This window comes from Dama dama, chromosome 15 (assembly GCF_033118175.1).
Source record: "Dama dama isolate Ldn47 chromosome 15, ASM3311817v1, whole genome shotgun sequence".
Lineage (NCBI taxonomy): Eukaryota > Metazoa > Chordata > Mammalia > Artiodactyla > Cervidae > Dama > Dama dama.
The window spans coordinates 92,721,275-92,743,633 of NC_083695.1; the positions used below are offsets into that span (position 1 = coordinate 92,721,275).

Sequence of the window (22,359 nt, forward strand, 5' to 3'; positions counted from 1 at the left end):
TCTCAGTATTAGGGGGGAGCATTCAGTCTTCCATCATTACGGATAAGTAGATGTAAGATCGGGCTTCCCAGGTGGCGCAGTGGTGAAGAATCTGCCTGCCAATGCAGGAGATGCAAGAGACGCAGGTCAGATAGCCCCTGGAGTGGGAAATAGCAATCCCAGTCTGCTCCGGTATTCTTGCCAGGAAAGTTCCATGGACAGAGGGGCCTGATGGGCTACAGTCCTTGGGGTCGCAGAAGAGTGGGACTCAATTGAGCAACTCATTACACACACACATATGCATACACAGATGCAAGATTCCTCAATATTAGAATTACTTCTTCTGATGCTTTGGCTTCAAACCTACTTCCCAGGTCAACTTTTCAATTAGTGCAACAACTTGTTATCAATGTAGTTGGTTTAACATGTCTAGCCTGGCCGTGACTACGAGAAGTAGTCTATTTTGGTGGAAAACACCGCGTACTGCATTTGCTGTAAAAAGGAGTGACATCAAAGCTTGATTCCACTGTCCATCAGGGCAGAAAGGTGATGAGAACAGGGTGAGGTCTCCAGCCATTGGGAGGTTCAGGCTCCCAGCCCTGGCATGAGGCTGCCTGACTGGCCACTCACACAAGATCCTAGAACATGGTCATGTTGTTGGGCTGAGCAGAATGGATAAACAGAAGGTGGTCCGTCCACATAATGGAACAGTGTCCTTCCATAGAAAGGAGTCAGAACAGTACAGGCCATGGCATGGATGAACCTCAAATGCGTACTCCATGAAAGCAGCCAGTCGCTCTTGGACCCCGTTTATATGAATTTTCCAGAATTGGCAAATCCATATCAGAAAATAGATGAGTGGTTGCCTGGGGCCAGTGGGTGGGGAGAGGGTGGGCTGGGGGAATTAGGAGCTAATGGGTAGGGGGTTTCCTTTGGGATGGTGAAGCGGGCTCCGAGTAGCTGGTGAGGATGGTGGTGAGACTGTGACTGTGCCGCATGGGTGCATGCGGGGATTTACTGGGACTTCTCAGGTGTTGTGTGCGTACGCACTTGCCCAGTCGTGTCCGACTCTTTGCGACCCCATGGACGGTAGTTCGCCAGGCTCCTCTGTCCATGGGATTCTCTAGGCAAGAATACTGGAGTGGGTTGCCACTTTCTCCTCCAGGGGATCTTCCCGACCCAGGGATCAAACCTGCATCTTCTGCATCTCCTGCATTGGCAGGTGGATTCTTCACCACTGCGCCACCTGGGAAGCCTGTGATTGTGCTAAATGCCACTGAATTGTATATTTTAATCGGGTGGACTTTATGGGATGTAAATGATATCTCAGTAGAGTTGTTGAATAGCAAAAGAGCATGAGAGCTAGATGGATGGTGAGTAAGCTGGATACTGACTGAGCTGGAAAACTGGGTGCAGGGAGGTGTCCCCTGCAGGTTTGAAGAGGTTGTCTGTGGAGAGATGGGCTGATGGGGGGCTCGGGAGGAAGGGACACTGCGGGTCACAGAAGGAGCCCCTGACAGATGGAGCCCTCGGGGGCCAGAGGCCAGCACTTCAGATCCAGGGTGCCCCCGCCCCCTGGTCAACCATCAGTGGGCAACCAGAGACCACAGGAGCGCTCAGGGCAGGACGCTCTTGAAGGCTGGTATTTGTGGGGGAAAGTGTTATTATTATCGGGATTAAAAGGTGTCAATGTGTGTGTGTTAGTTCGTCAGTCGTGTCCGACTCTCTGCGACCCAGTGCACTGTAGCCCGCCAGGCTCCTCCGTCCGTGGGATTCTGCAGGCAAGAATACTGGAGTGGCTTGCCATTTCCTTCTCCAGGGGATCTTCCTGTCCCAGGAATTGAACCCAGGTCTCCTGAAGGTCCCAAACCATGAGGGGGAAATGAGCACATTCAACTAGTGCTGTAGAGAAAGCAGTGGCAAAAAGAGCACTTTTTTAAACCAGAAAACTCACCCTCTCTTTTCTTCTCTTTCTTTTTCAGACTATAGCCCTCGTTTTCCCTTGGTGAGTACAAAACTTTTCAAAAATTATCTCTGGTGTGTAGTTAACTAGTGGGAAAAAAATGTGTTGGCTTTTATTGTTAGAGAAGCATTATCTTCTAGAGAAAGGAGGCCATGTGGTCAGCATGTTATATTTGAATTTTATGCCTTAACTGGCTTGAGCAGGCCCATATCACACTTTTGGTTACATATATATATATATATATATTGGTGTTTTTGAATCTGGCTCAGCTGCTCAGAACCCTGAAACGCATTGTTGAGAACACAGTGTCCACACGCTTTCCCTCACCGACCTGTCCTCACTCTGAAAAGGGCCTCATCTTATCTCAGTGGCACACATTCGGGGACTGTTGGGAGCACAGGGTACATAATTGCTTTGATGGTAATTGCTTCTTAAATTGATCTGCTGTGGGGAAAACTGCTGAAAAGGAGCTTTTCTGGATTGCACTTTTAGTAAAAAAAAAAAAAGCAAACGGTGTTGGCATTCCATCAGTTTTTGCCTTTTGAGGCAATATTCTATAGCCTCCAGGTCCTGGTACTTAGGAAAAGAAATACCATCACTTTTTATGTGTTTACTTAATCAACTTATGTGGTCAAGTTTCCTAAGGAGATTGAGGGAAGGCCATCTAAGAGCTTTTGAAGCGGCTGCAGCCTGTGGGCAGGTAACATTTTTTCTGCCCTCCTGTGTGCATGCCTTTTGTGAGTGAACCGGGATGGGGGATGCTGGGCAGTTGCCTTTCTCAAATGTATCACCTTGTTTGAAAAACCTTGACTCTGTTCAGAATTATTCTAAGGCCGGTGAGTCAATTCTTTGGCCCCTTTGTTCAAGGCTGTGCCTTTCTTCTGGGCATCCATGTTTATGATTATTCCTGGTATGATCAAAGACATTCTGGTCGTATGGACTCTTTCTCCCTATCTCGAAAAATGCTAAATATAGTCAATGATTTATCAAGACAAAGAAGAGGAAAACTCCCATTTCCTACTTACTCAACTCATTCTGTTGTCCATGTTCTTTGTCCTGTAATTATTGGATGTGGATGGTTCTGAGTGGCACGCTTTCCTTGGGCAAATGTCCATGGTGGGAATCAAATAGAAGGGCCATTACTGGAACAATATTAATGGGATGGAGACTTAATTATAGGAAGTCCGCCATCCCTTCTTGTCTTAGGATCCCAGGCGAGAGGTACTGCTCATTCAAATGGGTTGGCAAGGATGTTAAACCTGCTGCCAGTGAAAAGCTGCGGGTCCTGACCATGCTGCAATGAAATACTGGAGGGCAGGCCCCCAGACTCATCTGCTTCTGAAAGTAGGTGCGGATTATGATGTGTTAGAAGTGGCCAACCTTTGCCTCCCTTGGCTCTTGGCTCAGCACCAGTCCTTCCACATCAGTTGCCACATCCGCTTGCCCAAGGGTTTCCTGCCCTTTCAGCTAGTCGACCCGCTGCCAGGCCGTGCCTGGGTCAGCCTGGCTCTCAGTTGAGTGAGCCCATGACTTGTGCTTCCAGGGGGCCCCTGGCCCCCACCGTCTCAAACCAGCTGCAGATTCAGAAGTCCCTACCCCGAAAGCTGCTGGGTGTCTGTGTAGGAGTCCGACTTCTGACCTCGGTCTCCGCCAGGGGCGCTTGGCAGCCAAAGCTTCGGGCAGCATCTCCTCCACCTGGTCCCAACCTCTGCCTCCTTTTCAGCAGGAAGCTAGAGTTGTGCTTAGGGCGCTGTGAGTCCTTACTAAGAGTGCTTCTGATTTCCAGAATCTTCTTCTTCAGTGTGAGGGAAGTCTGTTGGAAGCATGAACTTGCCTACCTACCTCAGCTACCCTGTTGCTGCCTTTGTTTGGAATCATAGGTCTCTTAGCCTACGGCAAACTCATTGCTTAGCTGTTGAGAACTTCTATTCTAGAGCTTCAGGGTTTCAACTAATAGAAAGGAATTTATTTCTAGTTTGTGAGGTTGGACACTTGCTTTTTTAGTCATTTAGAGCTAAACAAATAGGTCGCCTTGGGCAGAGCAGGGGACAGAACATGCCCTGAAGTCGGAGCCTGTCCCAGGTCACCGTCCACACTCGGGCCAGCGGCCCCAGAGGAGTGAACTTGCCAACCTCTTATGCTAGCAGTTCCCAGGATTCTTGTGACGTTTAAGTGAAATGACCCCAAGAATAAGCGCTTAATAAAATTGTTTTTGTTCCTGGTGGCTCAGTAGTAAAGAATCCACCTGCCAATGCAGGAGACATGGGTTTGATCCCTGATCCGGGAAGATCCCACATGTCAAGGAGCAGGCAAGCGTGTGTACCACACTCCTGAGCTTGCCCTAGAGCCCGTATTCTGCAACAAGAGAAGCCACCCCAATGAGAAGCTCGTACCCTGCAGCTAGAGAAAGCCCGTGCTCAGCCACGAAAACCCAGCACAGCCAAAACCAATGCATAAATAAAATTATTTAAAAAAATAATGAAGGCATGTAACAAGGTAGTGATATATTTGCTGCACTATAATGGATATTGAAAATCATTTCCTTGTCTAGCAATAACATGATTTTTTCATTTGAAAAAAGACACTGGCTTAATATTTGAATGTTTTTTTTTTTTAAAAAGGTCAACTTTAAACTGGATTAAGAGGAGTCTTTTTAGTACAACCACCCATTCTCATATTTTCTTCTTTTTTCAATATTTAAAAATAGATTTGGGAAGTAATACTGTAGTTCATATTGATCAAAAATGACCAAAGTTCCCTCAACTGGGGAATACTTGCAACTCTGAGGATCTCGGTTACTTAGTGTTTTAAAACTATAGTGTAACTCCATGGCTGAGTCATGTCAATGTATGACAAAACCCACTACAATATTGTAAAGTAATTAGCCTCCAACTAATAAAAATAAATGAAAAAAAAGTGGAATTTCAGAATTAAGAATATATGAAAGATACACAATTAAGGTTTAAATATTTTCTCCAGGATCTTTGAGGTCTTGTTAAATATATTATTATACCAAATGGTATCCACCAGTAAGTAAAGCTAAATGGTACTGCAGTTTGGTTATTTCACTGTGGTTCATGGAAATACCCCAGGAATAAAAGAAAACTTGAAGTGTTAATATTAAGTAACGGTGAATTGAATTTTAAAATTCACTTAGAATATCCATTCACTAGCCTGGTCCTCTGTAAGGCTCTGTGCTTCTACCTCATCAGTTTCAATACACGCGACTGTCCTCTGCCAAGTCATTTTTTCTTCCTGGCTGTTGGTTTAAAGAGCCATCATGGTAGAAAGGAAAGGAATGAAGAATCTGAAGGTTTTCAAATCAAGGGCAGGGACCTTGCTCTCCCAGGGCAGGGGGACCACCTCAAGCGTGCTCTCCGCCCGTCTCAGGTTGCATTCCTGCTGGCAGAACAGGTGCTCTGCGGCCTGATCCGGCTTCCGAGTCTACAGGAAGACGAGAGAAGCCTCATGTGCAAAGCACAGGAGATTTGAAAACTTTCTAAGAGATCCGATTCCTATTTCCTTCATTTGCCACATCCTGGGGGTTTTATTAGCACGTGTGGACTGTCCCGTCCAAGCAAAATGTGTTTCTCCCGACAATGAAGCAGTTCCTTTCCCGCAGACTGAGAGTAGGAGCTGACAGCCAGTTGGAACAATGCCTTTGGATCTGATGGTGACAAACGCATTAATCCCTCGCTTATTTCCATTTCCATTTTCCACCCCCAAGAAAGTTTCAACATTCTTCCAAGAAGTGCCTCCTGAAAGCGTCTACTAGGTATTCATTTGTCATATAGCAAAGGCAGGGATATTGAGCTGTCAGAGTTTCCGCTTAGGGAAAATAGGAACACAGATCTCCTATATAAACGCACTTCTCACCTCTGAGCTCCAGCAGACCCAGCTCAGAGCTGAAATTCTTCTAGAAATCCTTTTCCAGCTGGCAGGAAGACATGGATTCTCTCAGGCCAAGATGGGTGCCCAGCATCGTCCCCGTAGAACACGAGGTAAAGAGAAGCTAAAGGGCAGCCTTTCTTATCCCCGGGGAATTATGCCGTGTTTTATATTTATGTGATATTTTGGGTTGATCAAAACCTTTGTTCGGGTTTTTCTGTAGCATCTGATGGAAAAACTCAAGCGAAGTTTTTGGCCACCTCAATCATTCCTAAGGTATTTAGAAACTGGGTTAAAGAATATTATCAGGAAGCCTCCATTAAATGAAGCATTAGCAAGCCCTTTGGTTAACTCTGTGCTGCCCCGGGCAGGAAATCTGGAACCGAGGCTTCAGGAAACTGTTTTAACGCGCCCTGTTGGATTCTTGGCCACAGCCGGCCAAGTGGTGCATGGGGATGGTCCAGAGAACGGTCTGCTTGGGGGCTGACAGGAAGTCACGTGAGGCTCACTTTTTAGGAAAACAATCCCCAACCATCGCTGGGGCCCTGAACTGCCTGGATGACACATCAAAATCCTATCCGTTTTAAGTCAGACATTTTCTATTTTTATAGTCAAAACCACCCTCTTCATTTCCCTTAGCAACTAGATTTGTGAAGTGGCATTTTAGTTACTGGTGGCACGCTGAGAAAGCGGGCCATGCCTGGGTGGTCGGGCAGCAAGCAGGTCTCCCGGGAGCTGGTGTCTGGGCTCACGAGGCGGGGCTGACCGTCTGGGGACAAGCTTGTCTCGTCCGTGTGGCGGACATTGCAGGGACAGATGGCGTAGTCAGCTGCAGATCTGTGCCCACTGCCTGGCGAGAGGCGGCATTGATGCGGGGGGAAAGGAAGATAAGACATTTATAAAACTGTTGGGGGCGTGACTTACAGAGAACGTTCTCAGACCCGTTGAGCCACGGAGCCGGGAAGGAGTCCTGGGGTCCCATGGAAGGACCATGGACCAGTCCCCACTGGACACGGGGCCTCACTGCCAGCTGCAACCCCATCCTGGGCGGCGGGGATGAGGGGGGCGTCCCTGTGTGAACTGGGACATGCAGGCAACGTGAGAGTCTGTGCATTCTTTCCAAAATTGCCAATTGGAAGTGACTTTTTAAAAGACTGCTTATTACGATGCAGAGTTTGCTATCAACTATTTAAAATGTTGGAAAAGGAAAGATCCCTGTGGAATTGCTGAACCAAAATGTGTCTCATAATGGATTCTCTGAGTAGCGTTTCTCCTTGTTTTGAACTGAAATGAACATAAACCTGCCGGGGTCCAGCCTCGGCAGGATCCAAGGGGTACCCTCAGGATGAACGGCGTCGGCGAGAGAGAGAGAGAAGACATGTGAGACCAGCCTTGATAGGGCCAAGTCTGCGAGGGAGAGAGAGAGAAAGAGAGACAGAGAGAGAGAATGACCAGACGGGGGTGCGGAGAGTCTGGCAGAGTCTGGCAATGCTTTATTTTTTACCACAGCTTTTATACCCTAAGTTAGTACATTTCTAAGGGGAAGATAGTTTAACATTACGTCAGCTTGTCCTTCACAAAACCAGGGTGTTTTCTGCATACTTCTTTGTTTATGAGGGTCTTGTACATTATCTTCTGGCCTGGGGACCTATTAACATTTTATGCAAGTCAGGTGAATGTAAACCTATTTTCTGTTTCTATGGTGACCTTAACTGAAAGGTAGCAGTCTCATAGGGCAACAGTACAGAGTGGAAGTATAACCTTGTTAACACAAAAATTAATCCTTCTGCAGAAGTTGTCAGTTGCGTTTATCTAAGAAGTTTACCCCATACAGACTGCGGCTTCAGTGAGGCAGCTTCTGCCTAGCACTCCTGGCTGACAATTAACAACCATCTCATTGTTACCACACTAGGGCTAAGCTCTTATTTCTCTAGATCTTTAACTATATTAACAATGGTTTCTATAACACAACCTTAGCACATTAAAAGCAAAAATACAGCAAGCATAAACACAGCAAGCAAATCACAACCCAATAACCACCTATAGAATAATTTTTCTTATGTTTTCTAATAGGACTCCTTTACCCCTTAAAAGGGCTCTATATCTATTAGGGCTTTTATATAATCAGGTTCTTTATGCTATTTTATGATTAGGATATTATAAGCAATCATGCATTATTAGTACCAAGCGCATAAATGCATTTGGCTAACAAACTACCAGCAAAGGAGTTTAAATTAAAACACTCCTTTCACCCTGAATAATCTCATAATATACCACCACCTGGGAAACTTATTGATTAAAGTTCTAAATTGATTCTTATTTGGGAAGAGATCGGGAAAGGCCTTCCTGCCTGTGTCAGAGAAATTAGGGAGTAGTCCATTGAGGCAGGCATCAGAAAGACAGATATCATCTTTAAGGTGATCGCCGGGGGCAGCTTTTTGAAACGCCTGAAAACCTGATCCGCCTTGCCCGTCAGGTTTTCTCCCTTATGGCCTTTTTAGGGGTTGGGTCTCGTGTGTTGGCTCCCAGCATCTCTCCCTTTTTTTTACTTTTTAAGACAGCCAGATGGATCTCAGTCTCAAGCTTCTGAGTGCTCTGCCGGAGAGTTCTGACAATGCAAGGAAGGATTATAATGAAAAGTAAAACAAGGGCTGCTACAGCAGCATAAGTGAAAATAGCTGATAGGATATTTTTTTCCAGTAATAAAGTTAGGAAAGGTATGAAAAAAATCATTAGCAGCTCCTGCAGCAGTAAAGTCCAGGCGGGAATGTTCTAAGGTTTTTATCTGACCGTGAAGCTTTCCAAGATCTAAACTAACGCTGGAGCTATTCCATACACCTGAAATATGATTTTTAATCTTTTCCCAATTGTAATCCGTATCATTTACTTTTAGGGGCGTTACACAGATCCACCGATAGTCGGCGTGACAGGATAATGCTAACTTTACCATTAAAGCCTGCAACTCAGTTCCAATATGTATGACTGCTTCTTCTAGGGCGTCTATTTTTACTTCTAATTTTCTATCTATAATCTCTTGCATAGCTAGAGCTAAAGAAACATTTTTTGACATATCATTGACATATTGAACAGTATGTACCTGTTGAGTCAAGGATATCGCTGCCACAGTGACAGAGGTCATTGCTGTTATCAAAGCTGAAATCCCTAGAATAAGTAGTCCTACAAACCGTCGGGAATGCATTAAATCTTGTAGTTGTTGCAGAATGGCTAAACCGTAATTGTCATACCAATGGGCGTTCACTCTGACAGGCACCATAAGGTAGGGCGGACGTTGAAGCACCACAAAAGAACAAATATTGTATTGAGGGGTTAAACAGGATGAAAGCATGCATTGTTCACAGTAGACTCTATGTGGTCCACCTGAATAATTCATTTGTATATGAAGTCTTTTTGAATCATTAGTAAACAAAAAAACGTAAGGGGAGGGTAAACAAGCCAGCACAGAATAGGTGGAATCGTTTTCTGGCCGAGTTAAAGTAACAATGGAGGTGGCAGCAAGGGCTCTCCAAATTTCTGGTTGCCAAAAGGTTTTGCCCTTAGTAGTATAGGACAACATGGGGGGAACAAATTGATTATAATGCCATCTGCTGGGCACCAATGGCCAAGGGAGGGAATCATTTTTCTTATTGCTAAGCCTACTGACATGGTCAGAAACAGATCCTGGATTCTGACTTGGGTTTGGATTGCTCCAGCCTTGTACCGAATAGTTTCCACCTCCCGGTATTCTATAATCTATTTTTGAATTGTAAGTACAAGATTTCCATACTGGATATCCAAGGCGGTTGTCTGTAGTTTTCCATATGACATCTGACAGAGCAACATCAATACAATTTGGATATTTTGGTGGAGCATTAAGGAACAAGGATTTATAGGGGTCAAGGACCCCGGGCATATGGGCCTGTAATATCCAAACCAGCCGATCTCCTGTTTTGTCTGAAAATTTTGATGCTGGAGAATCTGTCAGAATTGCTTTCTTGGAAGCTCCAACACACCCCTCCTTAGAGGGAGTGATGAGATCCCTTGTATGACTATGGGGGAAGTTAAAGCAAAGGGGAAGATCATCCGTTAATCCCCTAAAAGTATAGTTAAAATTGATGGGATAATGATCTTTATCACAAGAAGTATAGGATCCTCCCAAGAGATGAGGCTGGTCTGTGTTGACCCATATAGGGTCGCTGTTCCAAGTAACTACTTGGAAGGTCAGGGGATCAGGGAAATGTGCCCAGTATTTTTTTGAAGTAGAAGAGGTAGCACTTGCCTGACAAGACAGTAAAGCAAGCATGGCAATAAAAACCCTTTCGGGAGAGGCTGAAGATCCCTGCAGGGAGGCTATTCTCTGTGCTTAATGACAGAGTGACTTAATTTGTCCCCATGTGGGTATGGAGGCTTGTTGAGTTGTCCGCGCAGGACGTCCTGGTGGTTTCCATTTGTTCTTCTGGGATCTCCATTGCTGGTTGTTTCAGAGTCTGCTGGACCTTCTAGGCCGAGGTAAGGGCAGAGGAGTGCTCTTCCTCCTCTATGGTTGAGGCTGCGAGGGAACCGGAGGTCTGGGGGACTGCGACATGGCAAATCAGTCTGTCTGGGATCTAAATTGGCGAGTCAGCACCCTGTGGGAAAATATAAGCATACTCTCGCCCACTGGTTAGCAAGGGATCAGGTCCCTTCCATAGTCCGGAAAGGAGGTCTTTCCACTCTACTAAAGGTTTCATATCTTTTTGTTTTGGGTTCCAGGGACGGAACATAGCTGTTAAACTGGCTTGATCAGCATTAAGGTTATTGAGCACAAAGAGGGCATGCTGCAAAACGTGGTGTGGAGAACTATTTGAACTGCCTTTCCTGTAATTTAGAAATTTGTGTTTTAAGTGTCTGATGTGCCCTTTCTACAATTGCTTGTCCCTGGGGATTGTAAGGAATTCCTGTAGAGTGGGATATACCGAATTGGGCACAGAAATTTTTAAAGGACTTAGATGTATAAGCTGGAGCATTGTCTGTCTTAATTGATTTTGGCATTCCTAAATAGGAAAAACAGGCAAAAAGATGTTGAACTACATCTTTATAGGCTTCTCCCGTTCTGGCAGTAGCCACAATGACATGGGAGAAGGTATCTACAGTAACGTGCACAAAGGATAGTTTTCCAAAAGAAGGAACATGTGTTACATCCATCTGCCAAAGCACATTAGGTAGTAAGCCACGGGGATTTACCCCAAAAGGCAAAGTGGGAACTGAAGTAGGGCAAAGTTGACATGTCCTAACAATTTCTCGTGCAGGTTCCCTAGGAATATGGAATTGGTATCGAAGGGCAGTTGCATTTTGATGATGCATACCACCACCTGGGAAACTTATTGATTAAAGTTCTAAATTGATTCTTATTTGGGAAGAGATCGGGGAAGGCCTTCCTGCCTGTGTCAGAGAAATTAGGGAGTAGTCCATTGAGGCAAGCATCAGAAAGACAGATATCACCTTTAAGGTGAGCTCCGGGGGCAGCTTTTCGAAATCCCTGAAAACCTGATCTGACCTTGCCTGCCAGGCTTTCTCCTCGTGACCTTGTCATGGGTGGAATCTCGTGAGCTGGCCTTTTCGAAAAGACAAATTTCACAAGGGAGTGTAACAGCTGAAATTCAGATTTTCTCCCTTACGGCCTTTTTAGGGGTAGGGTCTCGTGTGTTGGCTCCCGGCATAAACCAAAGCCAGAACTTGGATTTGTGTTATTTCATGATGGGGGCTGATGGCATTCTAACAACGTTTTAAAAATACGCGTTGATGGTATTTAACTGATTTCAGATGACTCTCCCAAGATAGATCTGCTCTCAGAAGTGGTACCGATTTTGTGTTCAGGTGTTAGATATATATAAATATTTTTAAAGCTACCGTGTTGCTGTTGAGAAGTTAATTTTTTTTTAAACGTCATGTTGGTGGAAATTATCATTCCCCAAAACAGGACTTGATCTATTTCCTGTTTTGCCAGATAATGTCGTAAATGCCTTATCCTGAAAACCAAGTGGCACTGACAACTGACATGCTTGTGGGGCAGGTAACAGCTCGCAAAGCAAGCTCACTTTCTTTGGCTCCTTGAGCCTCACCGACACCTGGAGTCAGTCTGGGTGTGCATTCTCCCTTCTGCCATAAAGATGAGGAAGCAGACTTGGGGGGCTGTGGAGAAGCGAGTGGACAGCGGGGAGGGGGCTCACAGGTCCCCGTGTCCCCTGCACGGAGGCCAGGCTCCTCTCAAACCTGGAAACCAGTTAGCACTCAACATCTTCTCCAAAAGTGAGGGGCAGACCTGTCAAAAATGGAAATTACGTTTTTATGGAAAATGTGATTTTACTGTTATGAAAGTAATAGAACTCATTACTAACTAAGAGTGTGTCCCATGGATTCTGCAGTTTTCTGGTTGATAATTCTATTTGGGAACAGTTTTATGATCGCTTAAGTTGATCTTGGCCAGGGTTCCGAAATGTTTCCACATGTTATCTGCTGACTGAATCCCGTTTTCTAATCTCTTCCAACACTCTTGCCAGGCTTCCTTTCTCTGTGGCCAATAGCCTGTCCATCCACTCGCCCGGCGTTTATCAGGTGTCTCCTGCAGGCTCATGACTGGGCCAGACCTTGAAAAGACACAGTGGTAGATCCTCATTCTGACTTCAGGAAATGCTGCCTGTAAGGTCTCTATTAGAGTCCTTTCTTTAGCAAGTCTGATTGTGTGTTCTGTGCAGTAGCCCAGACAAGGAGTGGACAGAAATAGAGTTTAGCTGGAGAAAGCTGAATGAATTAGACATGTCCCTTCATGTCTGAGTCACACCTTCTTCGTCTAAAAAGTAGAGAGTCTCCTGAGGATTTTCTTAAAGGTCCCCTCATGACATAAAGGTCTGTGCTCAGGGGTGGTTCCTCTCTGGATTTTGCGTTAACAGCAGAAATGCCCTTCAAGTAACCACTGCTGTGTATCCTCCATATCCAGGGCCCATCGCCTTCCCTTCCAGGATGAAATTTGTACGTCGTGATGTCAATGTTTTATAATCTTCACTTTGAAAAACATCTATTTTGGTGCTGTCTCATCCCTGCCCTCTTATTTGTATTAGCTCTCCCACTGTCCCCCAGAAGAAGTGGGAACCTATAAAGGAGCGTTTGGCTCCCAGAAAACAATTTTGGAAAAGCGATCTTCTTCTTTCTGTGATGTTGCTCACATACACTGAAAATTTCAAAACTTAAGCAGAAGCATTAGTTAATAAAACAAGTGTCCCTTTTCCACTGTTTCATAATCCATCCCGGCAAAGGGTTCTGGGGGCCTGTGATGGGGTCTCTTTCATCAGAAGTGACGGACAAGGAGGGCGAGTTGCTCAGTCTGCATGGATACCATGGAAACATCAGTGCCACTCTGCTCCCCTCTTGTGACGGCTCTCCAGAGAAATAAATAAAACCAGGCTTGAAGCGTGTGCTGCTGAGATGAAGTTGGAGATCTCAAGTGCACACAACGTGAGCGAGATCAGATTCAGAGGCATCATCATTTCCAGGACCTGCTTTTGGCTTCCTTCCAACGTGAAGCCAACACCGACATTCTGTTGTGCTGTTTCCCGCCGTGGGTGGATTTATTTAATTTTTCATGAGTGATTCACTACCCATGGCTGTATGTTTTCCTCCTGTGCAGCTGAGGATTAAGTCATGTTTCCTTTTAAAAAATGATTTTTGATAGAATCTGACTAGTGTGGGTTTGGGACGAGGGGACACATTCTTATCACTAAGACAAGGCGCTAAACCTCTGCTGGCTCTTACGAAATGGTAGTGATGTCACCCTGTGACGTTTTCCACCGGAGGGGACGGCGCTTTGTCGAACAGCCGGAAACATCTCTCTCTGTAACAATGTTTTTGTAAGTTGTGTAATTTTTTTAAACTTTTTGTTTAAACATGTTGCAGCAAATCCAGTCCACTTGCAATGTCACATGGTAGGACTTCCCTGATGGCTCAGACGGTAAAGAATCCACTTACAATGCGGGAGACCTGGGTTTGAACCCTGGGTTGGGATGATCTCCTGGAGAAGGGAATGGCAACCCACTCCAGTTTTCTTGCCTGGAGAATCCCATGGACAGAGGAGCCTGGCGGGCTGCAGTCCATGGGGTTGCAAAGAGTCAGACACAACCGAGCGACTTTCACTTCGCCTCAGGTTTCCCTAACAGAAAGCCCAGTAAGAGAGTCAGTGTCCGTGCAGGTTCACACGGCCTCCCCCAAGTGGCCTCTGTCTGCCCAGCTGGGGTCTGGTGACCCCGGTGTCCATCACCTTAAGTGACAGGAGCTCCAGGGTCATCTTGGGGGTGGAGCTGTTCTGTTCCCATCTCAGGCTCCCTGCCAGACTGCTTCCACTCAGAGGCAGCTCAGCCTGGCTCCTTGAGATGAATGGCAAGTGAAGACCATCTGTCTTTGCCGTGACACACTTCTGCTGGGGCCAAGCAGAGAGCAGGGAGCCTCCAGGGAAGCAGTCCAGGTGCCTGCCCTGCACCCAGGGCACCCCGCATCGATTTCCACGGCACTGCCTGAGAAGATGGGTGAGCACCGGGATGGCACATGCGGGGGCCAGGAAGGTCCGGAGGCAGCGGGAGATGGTGCCAATCAGAGAAGAACAACAGAGGGAGATGATGGGGTGCCGTGGGAGGGCAGCTGGGCAGCCCTGTGAAGTGGGTCCGATCAGAGAACTCTACTGGCAAAGAAGCAGAGGAGGGGCCCACCTAGAGGGTCAGGAGGCTCACTGTTTCTCCCAACTGGCTGGGTGGCTTTAGTCAAGTGGCCCATCTCCTTAACCACCCACCTCTGCAAGGCTTCAGGATTCTGTCCCTCCAAGATGGGCCTGCGGAAGCAATACCATAGTTCTATAGTTGTTTAGTCACTAAGTCATGCCTTTTGTGACCCCATAGACTGCAGCCCTCCAGGCTCCTCTGTCCATGGGGTTTCCCAGGCAAGAGTACTGGAGTGGGTTGCCATTTCCTTCTCCAGGGGATCTTCCCGACCCAGGGATCGAACCCATGGCTCCTGCATTGGCAGGCGGATTCTTTACTACTGAACCACCAGGGAATATCCTAGAAAAGTTCTAGTACAACGTGAATAGCCAAAAAGTCCTCTGTGTTCCTAGTGAGGATGCTGGAAAGTGCACGAGGCTGTTGCTTTTCTTTGGGGGGCGATCTGCTTCTAACCAGCATCCTAGGCCCAGGCTGAGGGCTTCCCCCAGCTGTTTCCCTGCCCAGGGGACACAGTGTCATCAGGGCGGGCGCTCCCAGGCCTGGTAAAGCTCAGGAAGAACCAGCTGCCCCGAGGGCCAAACCGCAGGCCTGGGGTGGAAGCCTCCCTCCCTCTGTCCCTGAGCAGATGCACCGCTGTCAGACATGACGGAAATCCAGAACCTCGCCAGGATGCCAAGCACCGCATCTGCACATCTGTAAACAGATGGGAGTCTTCATTCTTCATCAGACTGTGGTTGTGGTCGAGCCCTTTCGGAAACTCAATTTGAAAGTGAACGTGTTAGTCACTCAGTCGTGTCTGACTCTTGGTGACCCCATGGACTGTAGCCCACCAGGCTCCTCTGTCCATGGGATTCTCCAGGCAAGAATACTGGAGTGGGTTGCCATGCCCTCCTCCAGGGAATCTTCCTGACCCAGGCATTGAACCTGATTCTCCTGCATTGTGGGCAGATTCTTGACCATCTGAGCCACACTTTAGAGGTTAAAGAAATAATAACTTTTACTTCAGCTGGGTTGTAACTCATAAAAATTTGTCTGTTGTATATATCACAGTATCCCTGGGGAATTTGAGAAAAAAAAAAAAAAAGTTGAAATTGCACCTAATCACAGAACTCAGTGGGCTTGACCAAGATGCCTGAGACAATGATTCACTGAAATTTCTCCACCAGATTCTGGGAAAGACAAAGAACCGTGTCAGCGGTGTCTCAGCAGTCCTGGCTGTTGCGCTCCAAAAATCCGCAGGAAAGGGTTTTTTCTTCAGGAGCAGGGTCTAAAGAGAATGAAATGCTAATCTTGAGGAATGAAAAGCCAAATTCAGAGAATGGTCGGATGGTATAGAGCAGCCTCTTCAGCTAGAGAAAAATGCGTATTTTTTAAAATGACTGTTTTCTATTTTTTCCCATGATTTCTGTAATGCGGGACACAAAACACTAAGTTAACGCTTGGCTGGACCCTTGAAGAGACACAGAAAGCAATGGATCTGCCCCCAGGGCTGCCTGGGCCACGTGGGGGCGTGTCACCTTCTGGAGCACCCAGAATGTCCCAATCTGAATCTCCCGAGGTGGCCTGGCGCCTGGCAGGCCTCTGTGTACCGTGGATGGATGAACAAATGAATGAATGTCTGAGGGAGACTTGGGAGATGACTGGGTAGCAGAAAGAAAACCGCATTTTGCATTCTCCGCAGTGCCTGGGGCGGCACTTAGCAAGACCAGGGTCGTCTACACATGATGCCCGGTTGCTTGTTCAAAAAGCAGGAAAAGAGCTTTTTCCTTTCTTCAGTGGGTTCTCTGCAGACCTGCCAGAGTGTTTCATAACTCCCATTTAACGCCACGCTCCCTGGGGCAGGGGGATTCTTTCAGGGTGCAAAGACCCTCAGGGACGCCCCGCGCCTGCTCTGGAACTCAGTATGAGGCCCATGTGTATCGGGGGCCAGGAATGGACCTGCATGCAGGATCCCGCCCGGGGAAGGCGGCAGAAGGTGTGAGTCAAGGCCCCCGAGCCTCTGGCACAGTGCAGAGCTGTCCTGTCAGGCTTCTCTTTGACAAACACAGATTCAGAGACAAAACTCTTCCAAATTTCAGGACACGGCCTGCGGCGATCAGCCCCAAGCCCTGAGCCCCTTCTGAGCATCTCTTCTCAGACTCTGAGGCCAGCTCTGGTGTGAGCAGTGACGGTCAGGGCACTGGAATGTTCCCCCGGGCTGTTTTGCAATAAAGGACTTTTTCTTTTTTTTCCTTCTGGGAACATGATATACTTCCAGCTAGATCGTTACAATTCTCCCGGCTTTCATCATTAGTTTCTGGGAAGGTCTCCCCCATTTCCCCTAGGACTGCCAGTCCTCGCTATGAGACTTTTGGTCCTCGGGGACTTTCTCCCACTCACTGCTCTTCAGAAAAGCCATATTCACCCACTCCCTCCCCTTCTAGCATGGAGGCCTTCTAGCAGGGTCCCTGTTCCTCTGGGCCTGCACACAAGTGCTGGTGTGTGAGTGAGTGATTGTGATTTAATACTCCCTATGCTGCTTTGCCTCCTCTGGGGAGCAAGAGACATATAAATAAATGATTGAAGGCAACTAATGTGGCTCAGTGGTAAAGAACCTACCTGCCAATGCAGGAGACACAGGAGATGCGGGTTCGATCCCTGGGTCAGGAAGACCCCCTGGAGGAGGAAATGGCAACCCACCCCAGTATTCTTGCCTGGAAAATTTCATGGAGAGAGGAGCCTGATGGGCTACAGTCCATGGGGTCACAAAGAATCAGACACAACTGAGCACGCACGCAACACCCCCAAGCATCCCAGTAAAGTCCTTTCACAAATGAGGCCGAGCCGCTTTTGTTTGATTTTGTGGCTGTGCGCCAGATGTCAGGTGGGCCTGCTGGTACTTCTGGCCCCATTCTACCTGAACTCAGGGGAGAGCCGTGTTTGGGTCTGCCGTGGTCCCCAAACTGGGCCAGAACTACACATTTCAGCCCCATTTGGGTTATCAATGGCAGTTCTTTTCCCAGTCCCCTAGTTCATTTCATGTGGATTCCTAAGAACGAAGGAGTAGGCTGTCCAGTCAAAGCCACCTACAAGCCTTGAAGTTCCCTGCCTTGAAAGGGGTACATTTTAGGTCAATCAATTAAACGTGTATAGTCATAGGTGAAGGGGCTTCCCCAGTGGCTCAAGTGGTAAAGAATCTGCTTGCCAGTGCAGGAGACTCGGGAGATGAGGGTTCGATTCCTGGGCCCGGGCAGATCCCCTGGAGGAGGACATGGCAACCCGCTCCAGTACTGTTGCCATGGACAGAGGAGCCTGGTGGGCTACAGGTCATGGGGTCTCAAAAGAGTTGGATATGACTGAGCAGCTGAGCATGCACGCTAAGAGGAGGACCTGTTATCAACCGTGAGTTTACGTGCTGAGAAGAGTGACCAAGTCCCACGGGAGCTGGGCCCCTCCGGCGCCGCGCAGGATGGAGGGTGGGGAGAGATGGCTAGACCAGCTCTCAGGGAAGCCCCAGGGCCCAGAGAGAGGCGGGCAGGGCTGGGCACCTGGACACCCAGAGCTCTCAACGCCCAGGAGCCCTGATTATCACCTTCCTGTGCCAAGAGCTGGTGTCATCGCCTTACCCTCCCAGTCCTGGGGGAATGGGTGATTGGCTGACTGAAGAAAATACAAGGAAATAGGATGACAAAGACCTGAATGTGCAAAATAAGTCATGCTAGCCCAAACTGACCCTGCCGCGTCGGGGAGGATAGGATCTCAGAATTAACATTGGGTGTTGTGTTATCCCTTAGCTTGGTCCAAACCCCCTGAATTTCAAGCCGGTGAGCTGTTGGCATTTTTGCAGCCTATTCTCATGGAAGGCGCTCCACTTGGAAGCTGGGTCTCACCACTTCACTGTTATTTTTACAAGCGCAAGAGCAGCGTCGCCTCATGACTCACAGCCCCGGTGAGCCCTGAAGCTCGGACGTCTGACCTTGCTCTGTCAGATACTGGGAGCTCCGGCTGCAGAAACTGCCTCCTCGCTGCCTGAGCTTCAGACACATTGAGTAAAAGGCCAAGCGTGCCGTCTCCGCTAGGAGATGGATGGAGCAAATCCCGGAAAACAAAAACCAGGGAGCCTAGCTGTAGCCGGGGCATCAGTTTATGTCAAGAATGGACTTGGCGCCTCTCACCGTCTCCTTATCCTCAGAACTTTGGAGCACCTTCAGCCAGGAGCCTTGCTTGCGGCTCTCCTCCCTGAGAAGAAAGACTTCAGATTTGCGCGGCTGGAGGCTGAACACCGGGGCCTGCTGACTCCTGGGGAGGGGGACAGTGTCGCTCTGCTCTGATGGGAGGTAGCAGCACGGAATTGGTCCTGAGGACAGCTTCATTCTTCCTGGTGTGTAAAGTCTGTGGCTGAAAATAAGTCCTCTTAGAATGCATCCTCAGTTGCTTGATTGAAGACACACTCCTTTTCTGGATTTCTCTGGTGGTCCAGTGGTTAGGGCGCTGAGCTTCCACTGCAGCGGACACAGACTTGAGCCCCGCTTGGGGAACTAAGATCCTGAATGCTGCATGTTACAGTGAAAAAAAAACAAAAAAGAAAAGAAAAACAAGAAAAAAGACTGCAAACATATCCCATTTCAAGACACGGAAATTTAAGGCTGGTAGGTGGCTTTGCTTGGTGGGCATATCTCTTAGCTCTCAGAGATCCGTCTCAACTGGATGGAGCCGTTGTTTTCCCTTCTGAAGCAGAGGAGGTTAATCCACGGTGGCCACCTCCTGCAGGAAGAGAGGGTGCAGCCCAGGGGCTTGCCACAATATGACTATCACATCCAAGAGGCCAGGTTCAGCCACCAGCACCGCCCTCAAGGGGTTACCCAACAGCCAGTGAGTCCCGAGCTTTGAAGGGCCTCCATGCAAGGGACTTGGGTCCCAGAGGCCCCTAAATTCTCGGGGCCTGTGGATCCAGAGTAGCACCGCAGAATTACCAGCAGGTGCTCTGCTGATGGCCCAGAGCCCACAGGCAGGCTTTGGAACTGGACCATACCCAAGGCTTCTGTGGTTTCAGAAATAGCTCCATGCAATAGGTTGTTACAAACACCTACGTGGAAAGGCTGTTTCAGTGATGCTGCAGTGTCTGATTAATGCTTCTGTATGGCATCACAGAATGACTAGAGCAAGCCCTCTTGGCGTTGTGGCGAACTTGCTGAGCATCAGAGGAAAATTGTCAGGTCAGGAACCTGATCATTCTTAACCTGGCTCATTTGGCATTCTGTCCGTAGCTCAGGCTATGCTTGCACATGCACTGGGGGAAAAAAAAAAAAAAACCCAGGCCACCTTGAATGAAATGGTTTTGACCTCTATTTTTAAAACGTGCGTTAGCGTGAAATAGGGAGCTTTCTCAGAGTTCTGCAAACCTCCTACTCCACCTGCCACTGTCTCAGCTGCCAGCCTTGGTGTCAGAGAGTCGGATTTCTTTCGGGAAATTCACATCAGGGACATGTTGCCAGGGAGTGGCACCCTTCACCTCTCATTTCAAGATGATGGAAAGTGGTGGTTTAGTTGCTCAGTCATGTCCTATTCTTGAGACCCCCATGGACGATAGCCTGCTAGGCTCCTCTGTGCATGGGATTCTCCAGGCAAGAATACTGGAGTGGGCTGTTTCCTTCTCCAGGGGATCTTCCTGACCCAGGGATTGAACCTGCATCTCCTGTATTGCAGGCAGATTCTTTACTGACTGAGCTACGAGGGAAGCCTAAAAAGGCTGTGTTATTCCTAGCGTGGATGTGGAGCAGCAAGCAAATGATGTCTAATTGTCTGGAAGGTAGAGAGTGCCTCCAAGAAACCTGCGCTGTCAGACGCTTCCGTCGCTCTGAAATGGACAACTTTACCTCTGTTTCACCAAAGGCGGTTAACTGCGCTGAAGACACTCATGCATGTGATACTAGAGAGGGGGGACTGTCTCCAGCCTGCTCTGCTAAAATCATGGCTTCCACAGTAGAAAATAAACTCCGAGGAGAGGATTGGGGGTGGGGGGCTGCATGTCACATATCAGGGGGCAGTGTGGAGAGAGACAGTGGCACCCCCATTTCTGATACTAACTTCAGACAAAGTCTATTCAAACCACTCAGGATTCTAACCATACAAACTCTGCCTTAAAGGATTTTTTTTTTTTCCAGGAGATCAGCACTGGAAGCTTCCCCACGTTTTGTTGTTGTTGTTGTTTTGTTTTTAATTTTACGATTTTATTTATGTACTTTGTTTGCTTAATTTTGAAAGGTGAAAGTTAGTCGCCCAGTCATGTCTGAGTCTTTGCAACCCCATGGACTGTAGTCCACCAGGCTCTTCTGTCCATGGAATTCAACAGGCAAGAATACAGGAGTGGATAGCCACTCCCTTCTCCAGGGGATCTTTCTAACCCAGGGATTGAACCTGGGTCTCCTGCATTGCAGGTGGATTCTTTACCGTCTGGAGCCACCAGAGAAACGTTTTTATTGGAGTATAATTGCTTTACAATGTTGTAATAGTTTCTGCCATACGACAAGATGAATCAGCCACATACATCACCTCCCTCTTGCTTATTCCTGCCCCCAACAAAGGGGAAATCGACAGTAACACAGTAACAGTAGGGGACTCTAATACCCCTCTTATACCAATGGACAGCTCATCCAGGCAAAATTAATAGGGAAACACAGGCCTTAAATGACACGTTAGACCAGATAGACTTGATTGACCTTTGTTGGCGTCCGAAAGCAGCAGAATACACTTTCTTCTCAAGTCATTCCCCAGGTTTTCTAACCATGGTGCCTCAGTCCGGAAGCCAGGTCAATGGATCCTCACCCATCCAGCGCACCTCCCAGCACTCAGCAGCTGCCCTGCACCTCATTTCCTGTCCGAGCTGAGCTCAGGGTGGCTCTTCTTTCCCCAAAAAGAAGAGGCAGAGAGGGGCAGGGATGGCTCAGACCACACACACTCGGGCCGTGAACTCACACAACCCCAGCTGATGCATCTTGGCTGTTGGCACATCTGCTTGTGTTCAGCCCTGTCCGACTCTTTGCGACCCCGTGGACAGTAGCCCTCCAGGCTCCTCTGTCCATGGGGTTCTCCAGGCACGGATACTGGAGTGGGTTGCCATTTCCTCCTCCAGGGGATCTTCCCGAGCCAGAGACTGAACACACATCTCCTGTGTTTCCTACATTGGCAGGTGGCTTCTTTACCACTGAGACACCTGGGAAGCCCTCCTGGCTGTTGGGAGTCACTGTAAATGTTGCAATCCTCATTTCTTCTTCTTTTTTTTTTTTCCCTTTCTGTTTTTGTTTTGGACCTAGTTCACAATGAAAAGGCGCACAAAGCAGGAAAAACTGCTAAGGATCCCAAAGTAAAAAGCTTGTTCCTTTCTTCCATGGTCTGTCTCAACTTGCCATGGTGTTATTTGCTATTTTTTATTAATTTTTTCGTTGAGGCGTAATTGATTTACAGTGTACTAATTTCTGCCATTCAGTTTCAGTCATACATACATATGCATATATACATGTGTGTGTATATATACACACACAGACATTCTTTTATAATATTCTTCCCCATTATGGTTTACCATAGGATATGGATATTGAACACAGTTCCCTATGCTACACAGTAGGACCTTGTTGTTTATCCTTTTTACAGATAATAAATAGCTTACATCTGCTAACCCCAACCTCCCACACCCCCTCATTTCTCGGTAAAGTGGGCGTTGTGAGAAGTGTGTCTGTTCTTTGTCGAAGCCTGGGTTTCTGAGGCCCCCGCAGCATTCCTTCCTACGTGGAGAGAGTTTTCTTTCTGTTC

At 47.6% G+C, this 22,359-nt stretch overlaps 1 protein-coding gene across 6 annotated transcripts in view; it reads left to right on the plus strand.

The window, feature by feature from the left end:
* The window catches only part of PTPRE (protein tyrosine phosphatase receptor type E), a 183,148-nt gene that overhangs the window by 71,919 nt on the left and 88,870 nt on the right, over positions 1-22,359 (plus strand). For 2 of the 6 annotated variants that reach the window (XM_061162912.1, XM_061162918.1), the window contains exon 1: positions 1,964-1,984. The gene's annotated coding sequence lies outside the window, so the exon portion shown is untranslated. Of the gene's footprint in view, positions 1-1,961; positions 1,985-22,359 lie in introns of those variants that run through there. The other 4 variants (XM_061162916.1, XM_061162917.1, XM_061162914.1 and 1 more) reach the window with 3 other exon arrangements.